The sequence below is a fragment of the Lonchura striata genome, chromosome Z, assembly GCF_046129695.1.
Source record: "Lonchura striata isolate bLonStr1 chromosome Z, bLonStr1.mat, whole genome shotgun sequence".
Lineage (NCBI taxonomy): Eukaryota > Metazoa > Chordata > Aves > Passeriformes > Estrildidae > Lonchura > Lonchura striata.
The window spans coordinates 61,883,870-61,903,517 of record NC_134642.1 but is presented as its reverse complement, the minus strand read 5'-3'; the positions used below and the strand labels follow the sequence as shown (position 1 = coordinate 61,903,517).

At 49.0% G+C, this 19,648-nt stretch overlaps 1 protein-coding gene across 2 annotated transcripts in view; it reads right to left on the bottom strand.

Annotated features, from left to right (window-relative positions):
• The window catches only part of KIAA1958 (KIAA1958 ortholog), an 85,153-nt gene extending 67,787 nt beyond the window's left edge, over nt 1-17,366 (bottom strand). Inside the window, exon 1 of one of the 2 annotated variants that reach the window (XM_077790079.1) lies at nt 17,290-17,366. The gene's annotated coding sequence lies outside the window, so the exon portion shown is untranslated. Of the gene's footprint in view, nt 1-4,254; nt 4,357-17,289 lie in introns of those variants that run through there. The other variant, XM_021525031.3, reaches the window with a different exon arrangement.
• Between the last annotated feature and the right edge of the window lie 2,282 nt (nt 17,367-19,648).

The following is a 19,648-nucleotide window of genomic DNA, read 5'->3' as shown; positions in this document are numbered from 1 at the left end:
GGTAAAGGGACTGAACAACCAAGCTTTCAATCTACAGCACTGGTGATGCAAGAAAGCTTCCACTGGACTAGATGAGAAGTAAGTACATTTACATTTACAAGTCTCATGTACATTTAGATGTTCGATCACTGCTATATGGTTATGTTCCTGTTTTCAAAAAATGTTTCACGTTTGTTTGTTTGTTTGTTTTTTTAATGCCTGATTGGCCAAACTGATCAAGGACACTCACTTTACTGAAGATCACAGAGGAAAACAATAGGGCAGACCATTAAAAAAAAAATTGATGAAATAAACAAAGCTGGAGAGAAAATGAGACAGGAATCTCTTTCTTCCCCTTATCTCTTCCAGTTGTCAGGCGTACCATTTGTAAAACATTACAGTATGATATCTGCTTTTAGAAAATAATTGCCTTGAACAATAGAAATAATAACTTGCAGAAGGTCACAGTACTCAGTGAATACCATTAATCTAAACCTGTGCTTCTGTACTTAGAGAGGTAAAATTTTGTTCCTGCAACTTTTCACAGGAGAAAAATCCTAAAATGCCACTCCAACAGAACTTGTGATAACTCTGAGATAACATCAGTCAAGTGAACAAAAGTTTCAGATCCTGCCTGTTGCTAAACAAAAAATACGAAAAGCAACTGAAGTGTGAAAGAACTCTTCAGCAATACAAGGACCATGATAAAAACTTACTGTGCAGAAAATGTGGAAAATACCTGTAATTGAGAATAGCCCCTAGATCACACAGAGTAATTTCTTAGCACATAGTCAGGCAAAGCAGAGGCTCTACAGAGATCAAACTAAACCCAGGATCTGAGATAGGTATTTTTCACCATACGATTCTCAGAAGAAAACACATCCTAATTGTGTATGTATGACTGTGGCTAAACTACAGCACATTCTCACCATACTGAAAGCAACTTAATATTTTGTTTCCTTTTTGAATGCTTAAGTTTGGACAGTCATATGACTAAGACCTTTTATTTACTTCAGAAAAAACACAGATGGTCAGTGGACAACCAGGAGGGTCATTAGGGAATTTGTGAGGTGTACTCATTACCACAGAAACAAGAGAGGATTGACACCCTGTAAATTCTGTCTTGCAAGAGAATTCACCAACCTGACCAGTAAATAAAGTTCATAAATCAACAAATCAGAACCAAGGTCAAGTAAATGAAGATGAAACAGCTGGGGTCCATTGATTCTCTTCATTATTCATAGTAAGGTGTATATCTTTTGACTTCCTTTAACTTATTATGTTAGCCCATAATGGAAAAATTTCATACAAGCTAACACTCATTTTTAAATATTTTTCATAGGAAGGGGCTAGAAAACCCAATAAAAATTTGCTGTACCTTTAAGTCACTAACCTTCATCTCACCCTGTTTTAATTTGCAAAAAAGGTGTGTGGGAATAACCTTTGGAAGCAGAGCCAATGTTCATCCAGTTACACTTGAATTACCAGATGTACAACAATCCTCAAGAGGACCAATTGGCACATGCATTTCTGCGAAAGTGCCTTACCAAGAGCAGCTCATTTTCACACCACCTCTGTGAGTGGGTGGGTTATCACTCCCAGAGCCCATATGTGGAAAAACAGTGGCACTGTGGAGATGAGTGCCAAAGGCTGGGATTACACTTAAAACCTTCAGACCTCTTCTGTCTGTGTTTTATTACTAACAGTGAAGGAAGGCAAAGAGCCATAAAGCTGGGACACTGTAAATACCATAGGATATAATTGCTGAAACTCCAAGTCTCCATGGAGCTGCAGTGGGTGGACATATGACAGCCAAGTCAAACTGGCACCAGGGTGAGGTTCAGTGGTCTCTTAAGGCAGGTGCAGTTGATGACTGCCAGGTGAGAACAGCTAAGGCAGTAAACTGCTGCTGCTCTAGGAACTCGTGGCTATAAATCCATTATCGCTGTGTGAATGAAACAGAATTATACCTTGCTTTTGAAGCTTTCAGTAAGTTATATTATAGAAAACTTCGTGGTGTAAACCTACCACCAGTGCATAGATGCATCAGTACAGGAGGAATATCAATACATATTTGGTTACAAAAAAAAAAAAAACAAACCCAGCTTGCTAACGATGGCTAGAGAAGTACTTGAGCTGTTATAGTTTCTACAAAAGTTTTAAGTTACTTTCTGAACACCAAGCTATTTTAGAGGAATACAAAGAAAACTTCTGCTACACTCTTGAGACGGATTAGTGGCAACAGCAAAAATTGTAACTCTATGGTGTATCTCTCTTACAAGTTTTACACTGCATGTAAGACCACGTATCATCCCCTCAACACTTTCTGTTAATACTAAATCACATGTATCTTTTTGCCCATTCTTTTACCTGTTACTTTTCTGGGTGCAAGGTTTTTAACGACCAGGTTTGTTTGCTAGCTTACTTATGAAGGATTTCAAAGAGCTGATAAGCCTGAGCAAAAGGTTAAAAAAAATCTCTTTTTGCTCAAAGCCACAGGCAAAAGGAGAATGTGGGGACTGGGCATGATTTAGCCAGGTTAAGCAGCAGGCTCAGCACAGGACAGTAGGTAAGTGAATGAACCATGTGATTTCTAATTTTTGTGTGGCTTTAGAAGTGAACAAAAACAGGTTTAGCCAAACCTGAAATGACATTTGAATAATCAGCCTGAGACAACTGACAGATTTGAACCCCAAGGCAATTTTTCCCAGCTTCTGGAAAAGCCAGTCAGTCAAAAACTGTCTGAAACCATGCACTTGGTACTGTGGGGCAGTCATGCATCCCCAGTGTGGTGCTGGCTGAGGTAATTAGGTTAATTGCACAACCATGTGAATACTGCCCTGTTGCTCTGAGCTCTGAATTATGTGGAGGAGAACTGAAGAAGCCATGAGAGAAACAGGAACTGGTCATTCCTGACCTGAAAAGACCTTTTGGGATTATTCTGTTTAAAGAAAAAAAAAAAAAAAAGGGCGGGGGGGGAAGGAAAATAAGCCTAGTTCCTTAGCTGAAAAGTTCCCATCCAGAACACAGTAAAGGGATGTCATAATTTGTTTCATGCAAATTCTCATTGCTGCTATCAAGCACACTAAGTGCTTAGTCCCATTTATCTTCAAATCAACAGAAAAATGAAAAACATTACCGTTTGTGCTGGTTCACAGCCAAGCTTTAGCATCTATCACAGTTTTAGCATTGCAACACCACTGGCAGAGGTTGTATTTCTGAGAACAATAAGTGGGGGAATGGCAAAGAAAGCAGTCAAAAGCAAACTTCACTGATTAACAATTCAAATGTTGAAAGCCAGCCACATACAAGGATGTCATTTTTACTGAGTGTATTGTTTTGGTCTTATGACAGATCTTCACTCACTTGAATGGAAATAGATGTACTCTACATCTAGTACTACTGAACTGTCAGCTGTGTTCAGGAGATATTTATAACCATTAATGCTGCAGATGGAAGGTGAGTTTTAATGTATCATAGTTACTCCTCTGGCTGGAGAGTAGCTCCCTGTCTGACAGCTGGAATTGAAATGCAGAAAGCTCAATATATCTCTCCATCATTTTCAGTCTTTTCCTTTACATGTAACCATCCCTTCCAAGTTTGCTTCTGTTTTCTGGCTTGCCTCATTACTCCTGCCTCATCCACAAGCCAAGTCAGTGTGGAGCTGCCCTTCCCAGGGCTCACCCCACTGCCTGCCTGGACTGGAAATCAGAGGGACCCCTCAGAGCTCCGCTGCGGGAGCTGCCAGGGGGCTCGAATCTCACATGGGACCAAAATACACCGCCAGGCACTTGGCCTCCGGCCCCGCTCTCATTGCAGCCGGCAGACCCCTGGGGCCCCAAACCACAGCCCCCTGCGCCTGCCCATCTCCATTGCAGCCGGGAGCTGGGGGTGGGAGGGGGGCGGGGGCTGTAAGGGTCACTTTTCTTTCTGCAAGAGGATGCCAGGCGGGGCGAGGGGCTCTACTCCACTCCGTACGTTCTGACAAACCACGGCCCCTCAAGCACCGCTGCCTCCCCCTGTCCTTCATCGGCACGCCCCGTGCAGCCCGGGGGGGCACACCGAGCCGTGCCACTGCACAGCGCTCCGCAACAAGGCCGGGGGACCCCTGCCTGTGCCCGGCCAAGCTTCCGAGAGAGCCCTTGGCCGCGCACAAAGAGAGAGCGAGCCAGACACGGGAGTATCGCCCGCCCCCGCGGCGGGCAGCGCTGGATGCACACACACGCACCCCCGCACACGCATCCACGCACACGGTGCGGCCGGGCGGTCACGTACCTGCAGGTGCCTGTCCGTGGGAGCGCGGGGCGGGCAGCCGTGCTATATCGCCCGTACTGCATGGGGGGGATCAGGGCGATACGCTCGGGGGCTGGGGCGGGGGGCTGCTCTGCTCCCTCCGCCCTCTTCCTCCTCCTCCTCCCCGCGGTGTGTGTGGGGGTGTGTGGTACTCCGCGCCGGAGGAGGCAGCGGCGGGCTCCGACTCCTGTCAGCCACCGGAAACCGGCGCCCTGTCCCCCGCACCGCAGGAAGTGTGCAATGGCACACCCGCACACCGGCCCGGACTGGCAGCGCACGGCAGGCTGTGTGCCACTGCACACCGCACACCGCACAGCAGCTCACACACCCCGCACCGCACCGCAGGCTGTGTGCCCTGGAACACCGCACACTGCACAGCACCGCAGCTGTGTGCCCTGCAACACCGCACAGCACCGCAGGCTGTGTGCCCTGCAACACCGCACAGCACTGCACAGCACCGCAGGCTGTGTGCCCTGGAACACCGCACACCGCACAGCACTGCAGCTGTGTGCCCTGCAACACCGCACACTGCACACCACCGCAGGCTGTGTGCCCTGCAACACCGCACAGCACCGCAGGCTGTGTGCCCTGCAACACCGCACACCGCACAGCACCGCAGCTGTGTGCCCTGCAACACCGCACAGCACCGCAGGCTGTGTGCCCTGCAACACCGCACACCGCACAGCACCGCAGGCTGTGTGCCCTGCAACACCGCACACCGCACAGCACTGCAGCTGTGTGCCCTGCAACACCGCACACTGCACACCACCGCAGGCTGTGTGCCCTGCAACACCGCACAGCACCGCAGGCTGTGTGCCCTGCAACACCGCACACCGCACAGCACCGCAGCTGTGTGCCCTGCAACACCGCACAGCACCGCAGGCTGTGTGCCCTGCAACACCGCACACCGCACAGCACCGCAGGCTGTGTGCCCTGCAACACCGCACACCGCACAGCACCGCAGGCTGTGTGCCCTGCAACACCGCACACCGCACAGCACCGCAGCTGTGTGCCCTGCAACACCACACACCGCACAGCACCGCAGGCTTTGTGCCCTGCAACACCGCACACCGCACAGCACTGCACAGCACCGCAGGCTGTGTGCCCTGGAACACCGCACACCGCACAGCACTGCACAGCACCGCAGGCTGTGTGCCCTGGAACACCGCACACTGCACAGCACCGCAGGCTTTGTGCCCTGCAACACCGCACACCGCACAGCACCGCAGGCTTTGTGCCCTGCAACACCGCACACCGCACAGCACCGCAGGCTGTGTGCCCTGGAACACCGCACACCGCACAGCACCGCAGGCTGTGTGCCCTGCAACACCGCACACCGCACAGCACCGCAGGCTGTGTGCCCTGCAACACCGCACACCGCACAGCACCGCAGGCTGTGTGCCCTGCAACACCGCACAGCACCGCAGGCTGTGTGCTCTGCAACACCGCACACCGCACAGCACCCTAGGCTGTGTGCCCTGCAACACCGCACACCGCACAGCACCGCAGCTGTGTGCCCTGCAACACCGCACATGCACCACGTCTGGTGCACAGCACAGCACCTTGAGGGACACCCAAGGGACACCTGTCCCTCCCGGGCGGCTGAACGGGGCGGACAGGGGGTCACCGTGCACCTCTGCAGGGAAACAGGCAACGGGGAGCTGCATTCCCTGCAGTACCGTGGGCAGGAGTGAAAACAGATGCATGCGTGTGAAACGGGGATGCATGCATTTGAAACGCGCCAAGGAACACGTTCTCAGCTGAAATAAAATAACGTAATTCTCATTATTCTGGCGGAGGTCTCCTGACTTGCAGCACCTCACCCACTCAAAGTGGGTGTGTCCAAACAGCTGCTACTCTTTTGTTTTGCGCAGATGCTGCTGCATGCTACTTACATGCTACTTACTGTTACTTTTTTTTAATGGTGTCTGCCACGACATGTTAATTTTATGTGGACTATATACATATGCATTCTCTCTGCACACACACTGTGCCTGTGTGTAAAACAATAGAAACTGCAATTTATGTGTTGTGAAAACTTTCTTAATTTGCTTGCAACTAAAGACCCAATCAGCAACATTGCTTATATTGGGATTATTTTTCTGCAACTAATCACAGAAGGGCTCACTATGTGCTTGCAGCATTTTCTCTAGGTATTGGCTCTCCCACAGTAAGCAAGGCACGTGCCAAAGCAAACTTTGCTCATCTCCTCAGTTGGGCTTTTTTTACCCTGCATCACTCCAGAAGGAGACAGGCCTGGCTATCAGCCTTCTAAGCTGGCTATTTCATGGCCCCAGAGGTTTCCTTTCCTCATCTTCCTTACGCCAAAATTTGCAAAACTTGCATGGGCTAACACATGCTACTAGCTATGATGTCAACAATGATTACACAAGAGTATAATGGAGCCAATCTGGAAGTGTATTCATGCCAAAAGTAATGCTCTTTCTGGATTTGTCTGTGAGGTGGTAGGGGAATTTGGTAGCAGCATTAGCCTTTGGTAGGGAAGATTGCCATCCTTTCTGCTATTGTTATTTTCAGTAGGGTGTCATGGTCATGGTTCTGCAACCATCAGAGGTATATAATACTTAAGTAATCAAGATTTCAGTAGCAGACTCCTAAAGATAAAGAACCCTAACAGAAGGAGAAATTATTCCAGCAAGTGAAGGGAGAGTCCGCCTCCATCCATCATGATCAAATACATGACACCCTGCTTTCACATCTTGCTTTTAAGGCAGGGACTTGTAGTCAAAGCAATGGCAACAATAAGAAAAAGACCACAACCTTTCTGGACTCTGCTGTGCCCACAAAATCATTCCAGGGACAGGAATGGTCTAATTTTCAGGAATATGTCCCCAGAGTACCATACAGGCCATCAAACAAACCTCATGGGTTAGAGGCAGTATGGGTTATACTGGATGAAGCCAGTGACCTGTTTGCCTCTGACGTGGGGCTGCTGAGCTGTCTTTTCAATACCAAATAGCTACACTTTCACAAACGATAATAAGGAATTCCTTAAGAGGAGGACTGCCTTCCAAATAAACGCTCCTCATCTCCAGGAGCCCTATAATCAAGCATATCATCTGTAGTCAGGAAACAAAAGGGGCTTGCTCTTCACTGTTGGTCTTCAGTCTTGATCACTCCTTTGCATTCTTTTTCTTTGTTCTTCTCCCATGCTTTTCAGTGGCCACAGGACAAAGTAGCCTCCAAGCCTCCCTTCTCCTCCTACCTTCTCCCTCACCATTTTCTTCTTCTTCACTTCTTCATTGTTGGGAACAGCCACAGGTCATATCATATGCTCTGTTGAAGAGTTCAGCTAAGCCTAGAACAGCATCACCAGCACTTCAGCACAGAATTGCACTTCTGGATGAGCTCATTTTAGCTCACTGCCTGAGTAATTGCACTGAGAAGGCAGCAATTGTGTGCACTGATGTTCCCAAGCAAGAAAACAAGGTTTTCTCCAAGAAGGAAAGCTGCTTGTATTGACCCAACAAGACTGTGCTGGCTGCTGCAGGGTGGACAGAGAGACTGTCCTTCCTCTGCAAAGCTAAGAGACTGTGGTGAGGAGTTATTGCTGGCCATTTCTCCTCCTATTCGTCACTTGGAATAAAACACAACCAGGCAGACATCTGACTTGGTATGCATACCTGTGGGAGGTGCTGAGCATATCTCCACAGATGGTCCACATGTCCAGGTAAGACAGCAGGGTGCTGTCATTAATGCAGTGGGCTGAGAAAGAAGTGTATCACATCGTCATCCCAGAACTATTCTATTCTGTGACCTCTGGCAACTCACTAACCCATGTGCTGTGACCCTTCATCAGCCACAGCAGTCTGTGTGGCAAGGGTAAATTGTCTCACTCCAGGTGCCAGTGCCAGGAAAGCTAGGGCTTGTGGTGCTCAGTTGGAGCTCATGCTCTCCCCTCCAGTTCTCCCAAGCAGCCTGCCATCCCATTAACACTCATGCCACCAGCAGACCAAAAACAATGGACAAAAGCAAAAGCATCCCAGGTCCCACAAGAACTGATCCTTCTGCAGAGAAACACTGTCTGTGAAATAGGGTGTACAAGCTGCCAAAGAGGAGGAAAAGGAATCACTGTTCTCCTGTTTGGGAACACCTGACTGTCTGCTTGAAGAAAGGCCCAAAGGTGCTGGCAAGTGACAGCAACATCACAGCAGAGATGATACCACCTCACAAAAAACATGCAGACACCAAGTGGCCACATGGCTTTGCTGTGAACTGCTCAGCTTCTCCAGCATCCCTCCAGTTCCATGTTGGTCAAGCAGGAACAGAGCAAAGCTTGGCTTTTCCCAGGGATGTCCTTCACAAGATAAGATGTGCACTGACTCAGTCTTGACCGGTTCCTCTTTAGTTCAAGACTGGCAGGTGAGATGGATTCTGCTGAGTGGCTTGTTTCTGCTGTCCAGCTCTGCCCTTTGTTTGATTCAGGCAGCAAGGAACCTGAGTCACACCCCTGCAATCTGTGCCCTGGCCATGCTTGCTCTCTCCTGCCCAGCTGAGTAGGGTGTGCCAACACCCACACAGACTCTCCCTCAGCACCCACCACGAGTCATGATCCTGACTTGGTGCCAAAAGCTTTGCCAGCTGAAACTCAAAGGTGAAACCCCACTCCATATAAAACCCCCCAGCCCTCACAGCAGGAGGAAAGCTGGCCTGGGAGGTGATGAACAGGCTGGGAGGAAGACAGACACAATCAGAAAATACTTCTGATTTTAGCAGAAAGCTGGCTGTACACTAAGGACCTACCACTAGAGTAGCTGGGATGAGAATGAAAAATGAGAAAGGCCAAGAATGGTCTGTTTTACCAGACCATTCTGTAGGTTTGAAATCAGAAGTGACTGCGTCACAGGAAGAAGGGCAGGATTAGGCCACTGCCACAAGAGGCTTTTTTCTTTGCAGCAGTTCCCCACAGACTGCCATTAGGTATTTGCTCCAAGGGCTGATCATCATGGCTGGAACCAGCCAAACGCAGATCATAAACTAGTTTTTAAAGGTATGTTTCTCAGAGGAACATGTGCCCAACCAAACTAGCTCCTGCTGTGCAAAAAAGTTAAGCGGAACCACTTTTGAGTAAGGAAAAATTCCTGGCACAACCAGTATCTTCCTGAAAAAGGCAGCCCCTGAAAAAGTAGTATAAGTTACAAGATTCATCTTCCTTTCTAGACTTCATTTGTCATGACCAAAGCAAGACTTTACTCCATCAGTTAGCTGGAGCATGGAAAGAGTAGTATCTGTAAGGTCCCAGAAAGTCCTAGAAGAGCTCAGTGCTTGACCAAACCTTGTGGTGTCCTACACCACCTCTTCCTCCTTTGTAACATTGTGAGGGAAGCCTGCTTGAAGCAGCCTTCCAACATGCAGGCAGACAGCTGGTTCTTCACTGAAACTTCCTCTACCTCAACACCTCTTGCAAAGGAATGAGCACCAAAAATCTGGAGAGCCAGCTTCCCCCGCCCCAAAAGCCTGTGTGTCAGTCTGGAATACTGCAGTCCCCTCTCAGAGAATTAAGCATGAGCTAGACCCACCTGGATAACACACTTCTGTGGATGAAAGGGCTTGGTGAGAAACAGGCATCTGCAAGTCAGTATTAATGGGCTGGTTCCCTCATGGGGCATCAGTGCTCTTGAAGGGCAGAGCAACAGGTGGGTCTGTGGGGCAGTGCAGCTTACAAACACCCTGCCATGGGGACTAAAGGTCAATGACAGAAGGTGGGTGGCAGTTTTCTCCATGACTGCAGGAAGTCAAATGATCTGACTTGCAGAGAACTGGTGTGACAAGTGGAGCTGGGGTATTACAACACACACCTGAGATACTGGTGGTTAGTAAATAAGAAATCCTTCTCTCACGACTGTGCAGAGGGCTTTGTATCCCTGTGTTTTCAGTAGCAATGTGGTAGAGCTACACTGATGTAGGCAGGGTCAGAATGAAAGACATTAAGCACCTCTTTGGACACCAGCTTTCTGACACTAAACAGGTATGCTGCTATTGGGAAGGTCCTTGGAAAATTGCAAATAAATATGGAAGTGAATAAATTGCTTGTCTGTGGGGTTGTTTTAAGGTGTTTTTTAGGTTTTCTGTACAAAATACTGGAACTGTAATGTTTGAAGACCAAATTTATTTATAAGGCAAGGCAAAGCAGTATCAGAACGTAATCCATTTGTTTAAGAGTGTCCTTAAAGAGGAAGATCAAGCAAGCAACTCCTCCCTCACACCCCACAGCTTCTCCTTAGGTAAGGAAAGATTTTTAAAGCAGAATCTGTAAAATATCATATCTGCATTTCTGGAACATCTTTAATTAAATACACACAATGCTTCAAAGCAAAGCACTGCTAACGGTTTATTTGCCCTTCACCTACCTGCCAGTCCAAAAATTACTTATGGGGGACACTACATGATGCCCTAAGATTTTGTCACTTTTGGAGAATATTTCAGAACAAACTCAATTTTAGTAGACCATGGTCCTTCAGTTCTGTTGGTCATTCACCACAGCATTTAGTTGACCCTGCTCAGCAGTATTTCAACACTTGTAATCCTGCTTTTAACACTGACCCGACATCCCTGCTCCACACACCAGAAAAAAGAGCTGTACAAGGATCCACAAGAGATGAATTAATTCTTCATTCTGGGACCCTAATGGGACACAAGCCCTAAAGGAGCCTGATTCAAACAGGAAAGCTTGAGTGGTCTTCTGCTCCAGCTGACTGAATTATTGGCAATCCCTCTACTCGATTTCATTGCATAAGCTGTCTTTTAGCACTGAGTAGCAAATGGCAGACATATCAACTGCTGCACACAGACATGCACAAGTGATGTCGCCACTGCAATGCTAAGTGCCTTCTATGAACCCTTCAGGGCCCAGCTATCACTTGCAGCCCTGCAGCCTTCCACCCGAGACTGTCAGTCTCTCCCTTCTCCTTCCTATGCTGTTGCCTTGACCTTCCACTTGCAAATCTCAGTAGATTCTCATAGAAAGTAATTGCTCATAGTCCAAGAATCTCATCTTTCTTCCCCTTGTGCTTCCTGTTTTGTAACCTTAGTTTGTATTAAGGGGAAAAGCAAGAGTTAGCAAATTGAAAAGTAAATAATAATCATGTAAATAACCTGTAAGCATTACCAGCCGTAAATATACACAAAGTGGAGTGACTGACACACACCACCTGTGACTGCTTAAATGTGATCCTGTCAGCACTGACAGCATCATATACAGGAACAACCAAGAGGTAGCTTGGCTGACTCCTAATGCCAAGGGCAGAGTTGACAGAGGAGAAAGCCTGACAACAATAATTATAGTCACCTTCCTCATCTTCACTGCTTGCTGATTCTGGAAAGGTCACTCTTCTGGGGGCCACATTTCTTGGCTGGCTACTTGTCAGGCACTTCCTTTTCTTTTTATTATTTTTCCCATACAGCAACTTCAAGTTGAAGTGTGGACCCCATTGATAAAATTTTGTGCAGGTAAACCTGTCTCAAGAGGTGTGATGATACTGCCCCAGACAGCTGGCAAAGTCTTGTTCTCAACCCCTCATAGAAATGATGGGAAATAGAGCTACAAGCCACTGCAGTAAAAGACACTGACTCTATGTATTATTGCTTGAGCTAGTTATATTTCATTAATTAGAGCATAACTTTGCTATAGAAAGCACCATCTTATTCTAGGACAGAACGATGCATAGAACTAAGATTAAGCAAGACACTATTATACAGACTATATGGATTAGATTACATGGACATTATATAAGGATTTACTGGGTTTGAATTTTGTCAAATTTTAAGCATTCAGGCTAACACTCTTCCAAACCAAGTCTCTCCCCAAAATATTACTCTCACTGATTACTACAGTGGTTCAAAGAAATATGACAAGTCCTGGTGATCTGTCGTCTAGAAGTACGCAACTTCCCTCATTCCTGCTCTGGAGCACAGACTTTATACCAGGAATGAGGGAAGGAACTAAGAGGATGCAAGGCACAGACAGAGATTTTGAAATCGCTGCAAACCTGTTTATCTCGCCCTATCCCACATTTGACCCGTGCTTTAAGCAGAAAAAGCTCTTGGTGCACTTTGGCGAGTCCAGCTCCTGGGCAAGTCTGCCGCAGCCGGGCAGCAGGGCAGGCTCGGCAGCGCCCGGCTGCCGCGGGTGCCCGAGGCAGCCCCGCTCCGCCGTGCTGCCTGCTCCCTCTGCTGGCACCGCCTGCTCCAAACTCCGCCGGAGGACCTGGGACTGCTCAACAGGGGGACGGAAGAAGCCTAAACAGAGCCCTTGAGCACATGAGGGTCACATTTCCTTCGCAGTACGACGAGCCATCAGTCCTCCTCACTAGGATCAGCAGCCAATATGATCGTGTCTCTCTTATGCACATTTTGGAGCCGTTCTTTTCATTTATCATCAACCAAAAAAATCGTACCTTTCTCTCCAGTTACTCACAGTAGCAAAACAGTCACAATTTTTTTAGTTACTTCATTTTTATGGGACTCAAAATCAGTGAAGTGAGTAATAGAGTAAAAAGAAACACACTTTTGACCTCATGTAAAAAATCCTTTGCAGAAAGCAAATATCTGCAATGATTTCTCTATTACAGCATCCATGTTAGGTCCTGTCGTACAAGTGCACAGCAAACTTTTTCAATAGTTCAATGTTGTCAGAGATGTTTTTAAATAACATCTGATAGGGATGGTCAATTCATAAAAGCTTTGTGAAACCAGTACAGGGCAGAAAAATACTCTTTGTCTCCCAGTCAAAGGAAAAGTTAGTGCTGACTTCAGCTCTTACAGTACACTGGAAACATGCTGTGCATCCCCTAATCATGGGATAAGAACTCATATCTCCTTAGACATCAGGTAATTTAAAGATGAGAAAACATGATAAGAAATAAATTTCTGTTAGGTTTGCATCTCACAATGACACAAGAGAGTTTGCACTCAGAAAAAAAAAAAAAGTGAAAATTTGAAAAGCTGTTATTGAAAAAACAGAATTTTAGGATATAATTGTATTTTTAAACTTTACAGGAAGTTATTTTTAAAAGCTTTGTTTACTGTTGGGTATTATAATCAACCTGATTTGTGACTTCCATAGCAATTACAAAATCTATTGATCTTGATCTACAAAATGCTGACCTGCATCAGCAAAAAATGAGGACTGGTGTTTTAAAATAGCTTTGTAGTTACATAAGAAAGACCAGGATTCTGCTAGTGTTCAAAATTTTACTATAGCAGCATCTTTTCCAGACTCAATGTTAGCATCATATCACCTTTAATACTAGAATTTCCTGGCATGAAAGCCATGAATGGCTTTAGTTTATCTAAAATGAAGAAACAGAATAATCAGAAAATTAAAATAATTTGTATATAGGCTGTGCAGAGGAAATAGTAATATCCCTAGAGTAAGATTTTTGAGTGCTTTAGAAATTCTGTTTTGGAATATCATTCATAGTTTTATCCACATGGTAAAAATGCTAAATCAGAATCTGTGATTAAATCTCATATACCTCCAATATCCGAATCTAACAAATAATTTCCATATATCTTTATCTATCTGCATTTCACAATATTGAAGAACTTTGCTGTAAAGGAGCAGGCTGATTAATCGAAGTAGAATTTACTTTTCCAGTCCATCTGTAAAAACATTTCTGAGGACTTGATTGCAATGATTTATTTAATGGATAACTTTTTTTTCATTATTAATCTGTTGTCTTCTGACTTCATTTTGAAGTGTGTTAAAAAAGGTTTGGAGCTGTTTTGAATAGTGTTACTTGTAGAAATCACACTTACAAAGAAGTGTACTAATTTAACATTATGAAAATTCTGATACTGCCTCCTGTATAACACTATTTAATCAGTAAATATATTTTCTGGAATGAGAAAGCAAAGAGGAGCAAATGACATCAGATGTTGTATCCTGTTACTTAATAAAATTATTAGATTATGACTGATTTAACTGAGAAAAGACCATATGGCTCCAATCTCTCAGGGGAGATGAAACATATCAGCTTACTTTCCCAACAAGTCCTCCTGGTACAAGCAGTGCACATTTAGGAAATGCTGCTCAGATATACACAGAGCACAAGTACACCATTTGACTGGATTCTTTCTGAAGATATTTTGGCTGCTAAAATGTCAGTACCTGGTTAATAAAAGCAGTGTAACCTTTTGCACTCTGCCTGTTCACAGGACGCAGAAGTGCAGAAACATCCAAGCAGTTCTTGCCTGCACTCTCCTTGAGCCAAAAAAGCTGAAAGCTCCTCCAATCCCAGACCACAAAGTGAGAAGCTGTTCTACTCCCCTGTCAGCAGAGGCTTTTCTGGGCCCCGCTGCCTGTGTCCCCTGACAAAGGCCTTTGTCCCTCACCTGTGAACATCTTTACAAAGTCGGCACTCGACATGCTCATAACCACATCGGCTGTCACAGGAGGCTTTCCAAAGCCAGCGCTCCCACCCTTGGTCTTCAGGTCGATGTACCAAGTGCCTCCACCGTCACCTGCACAGAGAGTGAAGTGAGGTGCGAAGGCAGCAAGGATGCTGTGCCCTCCCTCTCTGTTGCCCCTGCCAGACGGCCACGGGCGCTTGCAGCGGTTCCGTGGCAGCCGCACGCTGATGGGCGCTCTGCAAGGAGTCACCTCTTGTCCCCCTGACGCCCCAAGCACCACGGGCTGGGGCCGCGGGCGGGAGAGCCCAGAAGCTGCGCTTTGCTCCCAGAGCTGGTGGCAGCTGCCACTCCTGCCGTGGCCCCAAGAACGCCCTGTCCCTTGTGCCACACCAGCCCCGTGAGGACAGAGGGACGGCAGCTCCTGGGGCTGCTCAAGCGGCTGCAGCAGGAGCCTCACACAGAACCGAAGAGGAGCTGGTCTGCTTCGGGACAGCTTCCAAAGTGTTTCTGCCCAAAAGCACCCAGTGCCTTTTGCTAGGCAAGGCTGCACAAGTGATGGGCTTACCAGATAGCTCAAACTGAAAGATGCCCTGAGTACTTCTCACGTACTCTTCAGTCACTGCCCCTTGAATAACTCGGAACGTCTCTGCAACAGGCCCTGATGGCATGGCTGCAGCAGATTCTGTCTTAACCTTGGCTGCATCCACTCCTTCCTGCTGGGATCTGCTTAATTTCTTCTCCTCTTTGAATGCCTGGGCACCATCTCAAATAAATTAATTATTCTGCAAAGGCTTCTAAACTGTAAATCAATTAATTGTTTTTGTTTCCAACTTTCTGAACTCTCTGAAAATGGACAAAGGTTTTAGAAACCCTTTGATGTATCCCTGAGACGCAAAGCAGAGATTTTCCACAAATCAAGGTGACCAAGGTTTAAAATGTGAGAGAATTCACACACTGAAATCTACATAAACCTGCCTATCTAATACATAATTACTCCTGCCTACAGCATAATTGCTTCACTTGCATGACCTTATGCAGTACATGTCACTGCACCTTTGTAGAACTCTTTGGGGGTCTCTAGTGGTCCCTGCTGGTTGTTTGGGGTGATGTCCCCTACTCAGTTTCAAGAAAAGTTCAGTTCAGGACGTGCAGAACTTCAGACTGAGCGTCAAAGAAGATGTCATCTTCTCAGACAATTGCCAGGCAGGTCATAAAATACAAAAGCTTTCCATAAACATTGAGCAACATCTGCTTAAGCTACCTGATAGCATCTTTTTACATTTAAAAGAAAGGTTAAAGGGGAGAATGAGACCATCAACTTCCATCTGGATCAGAGATCAAAGGAAGGGACAGGGACATCGAATTCTGCTTCAGGACTCAGAGCTTAAAGATCCAGACAATTCTACTTAAAATATAGAAAATTCTGTTTAAACACATCAACTTGGTCAGCATTTTACTTTACCACAGTGAACATGCACATTTAACATTAAAGGAAAGGTTTTCCAATAAAAGAAAGGTTTTGCAATTTACAAAGCAAATCAGTTGATCAGCCCCTTAAAATGCTGTTGCAAGTCTCTTAGGTGTCTTCAGTATCAAAAAGTACTTAGGTTCTGTTCTGTGGGTCCCTACAGAATAACCCGCACTGGGAGCCCAAGGAACTAACACCATCTGTCCCTGGCAGGACGGTCCCAGTGTGACTGCTCAAGGAGTATTTCCACGAGAAAGGAACACTCCAAGTTTGCCTCTTCTGCCCTGGCCTTATCCCTGTTTTGACACTCCTATAAAACCAGTTCAGCATTCTTAGTTGCCCTTCACCTTGACACAAAACACAATTCTGAAAAAGCCTTGCAACATTTCTGCACGCATGCTGGCGTTTTCAGAGCCGATTGCAAGCCTGAAAGAGCATCCCACTGTCGCCAGGACACTCGGGGCCCAGCCGACAGCGCTCCCTAGGAGCTCGCTCGCCACCTCCTGCCGCATGGCTGCATTTCCTCCCGCCCTCCGCGGGTGCAGCCGGGTCAGCCCGGCTGGGCTGGCAGGGAGGCGCAGCCGGCGGAGGAGGCACCGGCCGAGCGCGCCGGGCGCAGGGCGCGGGGACGGCCGCGGAGGCACGCCAAAAGCCCACGGACAAAATACAACGCGAAAGGAGCAGCTCCTGAACAAGAAGGGCGCTCCAGGTTCTCCTGCGAGTAGCTGCGGGGTCAGGAGCCAGCTCCGGGTGAATGCCGTACCATCGGAGGGAATGGCATTTGGGAGAGCACAGGGGTGTCCTTCTCCCTGTCCCCCAGGACCGTGGAGTTTCTGCAGTGTAGAGAGCAGAGCACAGGACTGCAAGCACAGATGCAAGGGTGTTCAGCCCACGGCAAACCCGTGCTCCCCTGCTCAGCACCTGGAGTGAGGTGGGGTGAGCTGCGGGGCTACCACACAGGCACCAGCAACATCACTGAATCCCAGCGCAGGAGCCTTCCACCTTCTTCAGCGCCTGTTCAAATGCTTTCTGCCCCTCTGCTAAAAAAAACCTTCCAGGAGGTAAACTGACCCTCCTGATAGAGCAAAAAGCCCCATCACTTCAGTTCCCCTATCATACACTGAGAGAGAGAGAGAGAGAAAAAAAAACCAACTATAAACAAAACAAACACTCACGGGGAGGATGGCTGAACCATGATGTCCAGGTGTTTCTCCTGCAGGTACCTGTGAACACAGGTGAAAGTGGCAGCTCTCTACATACAGTCACTACGGCTCACTTCCACGGAGGACACCACAGGCATGAGGCTTACAGTCTGGGCATGCAGCCATGGCAGTCAAGCTACACATTTGTCATTTGGGCTGAGTGGCTGCAGGGAGAATGAAGGAAAAGCAGGCCTGAAGATCTTAGGAAAGCACTAGCACTTCCATCTGTGCAGGATGTCAACCCTGGCAAAGAAGGTGGCATGGAAGGTGTTACAGTTGCAAAGTGTTCAGACAGCCCTTGGCCTCTTTAGCCTGCTGGCGCCTCAGTCATGCGGGAGTCTGCAGCCCTGCAACACTGTGAACTGCAGTGAAGGGAACCAACAACCACCATTATATTTAATACACAGACTAGTTCATCTGCTCAGGGCTCACTTTGATTTCTCTTGAAGTCAGTAAAACCATTTGTCTCAATTCTTCCAGCAGGTTTAGACCTACTGGGTGATTTCCCCTTCTGCCATCAGCTCTTGGTGAAACCTGAACCCCTCTCAGGATGCTGCACAGAATCTCTGAGAGCTGAAGGGGGAAAGATAAGTCAAAGGCAGAATCTGGTGGAAGATTTGCTAACCACAGTAACAGGTGGTTAGCATGGTAAGGATGGGAGGAAGTCAGAGTCTTCATTGGGTAGCAGAGGGAGGACGAGGAAAAGTTACATGTGCAGGGCACTGAGGCGAGGGCTGACCTCGAAGTTATTGTGAAATAAGAGGTACTAGGGGGAGGATGAAGGATAGGATTGGATAGGTGTGGCTGGGTGAACAATGACACAGGATCCTACTGCAGACTTTCTAATAAACAAGGAATCACAGACTCATTAGAGTTGAAAGTGACCTTTGGAGATTATCTACTCCAGCCACCCTGTCAAGGCAGGGTGACATAGAGCAGATGACACAGCCTCCATGGACAGCCTGTTCCAGATCTCTGCCACCCTCAACACAAAGAAATTCTTCGTCATATTTCAGTGGAATTCTTGTAGTTTAGTTTATGGCCACTGCTCCTTATTCTGTCTCTGGACACCACTGAAAACAGTCTGGCACTATGGTCTTGGCATCCATCTTAGAGATATTCATATGCATTAAGGAGATCCCCTCTCAGTCATCTCTGGACTGAACAGGCCTAACTCCCACAGTCTGCTCTCAGAAGAAAAATGCTCCATGCCCAAATCAGCTTTGTGCTCCTCCACTTGACTGACTCCAGTACCTCCCTGTCTCTCTTGTCCTGACGAGCCCCGAACTGGACACGGCACTCCAGAAGATGAACTGGAGGCAAAGCTCCAGTGATTCGAGTGCAATTGGCAGGAGACCAAAGCAAAATTTCACACGTGTGGCAGAGAACGAAAGGATACGGAAAACCTTCCAGTTCCACCTTTCATCCCGCGTAGGCCTTTCTCCAGTATCACATCCCCGAGCCCACCACCCCCGCGGCGCGCACAGCCCCGGCTGGAGCGGCGGGGCCCGGCTGGGGAGCGGGAGCGGCCCCGGCCCCGGCCCCGGCCCCGGCCCCGGCCCCGGCCCTGCCCCGAGCGGCTGCGGCGGCTGCGCAGCGGAACGAGCCCGGCCCTGCCCCAGCCCTGCCCCCGGCCCTGTCCCGGCCCTGCCCCGGCCCTGCCCCCGGCCCTGTCCCGGCCCTGCCCCGGCCCTGCCCCCGGCCCCGCCCCGGCCCTGCCCCCGGCCCCGCCCCGGCCCTGCCCCAGCCCTGCCCCGGCCCTGCCCCCGGCCCCGCCCCGGCCCCGCCCCAGCCCTGCCCCCGGCCCTGCCCCCGGCCCCGTCCCGGCCCTGCCCCCGGCCCCGCCCCGGCCCCGTCCCGGCCCTGCCCCCGGCCCCGCCCCGGCCCCGCCCCGGCCCTGCCCCCGGCCCTGCTCCCGGCCCTGTCCCGGCCCTGTCCCGGCCCTGTCCCGGCCCCGCCCCGGCCCCGCCCCGGCCCCGCCCCGGCCCTGCCCCCGGCCCTGTCCCGGCCCTGTCCCGGCCCTGCCCCCAGCCCTGCCCCCAGCCCGCCCCGGCCCTGTCCCGGCCCTGCCCCGGCCCTGCCCCCGGCCCCGTCCCGGCCCTGCCCCCGGCCCCGTCCCGGCCCTGTGCCGGCCCTGCCCCCGGCCCTGCCCCAGCCCTGCCCCCGGCCCTGTCCCGGCCCCGCCCCGGCCCTGTCCCGGCCCTGCCCCCGGCCCCGTCCCGGCCCCGCCCCGGCCCTGTCCCGGTCCTGTCCCGGCTCTGTCCCGGCCCTGCCCCCGGCCCCGCCCCGGCCCTGTTCCGGCCCTGTCCCGGCCCTGCCCCCGCCCCGGCCC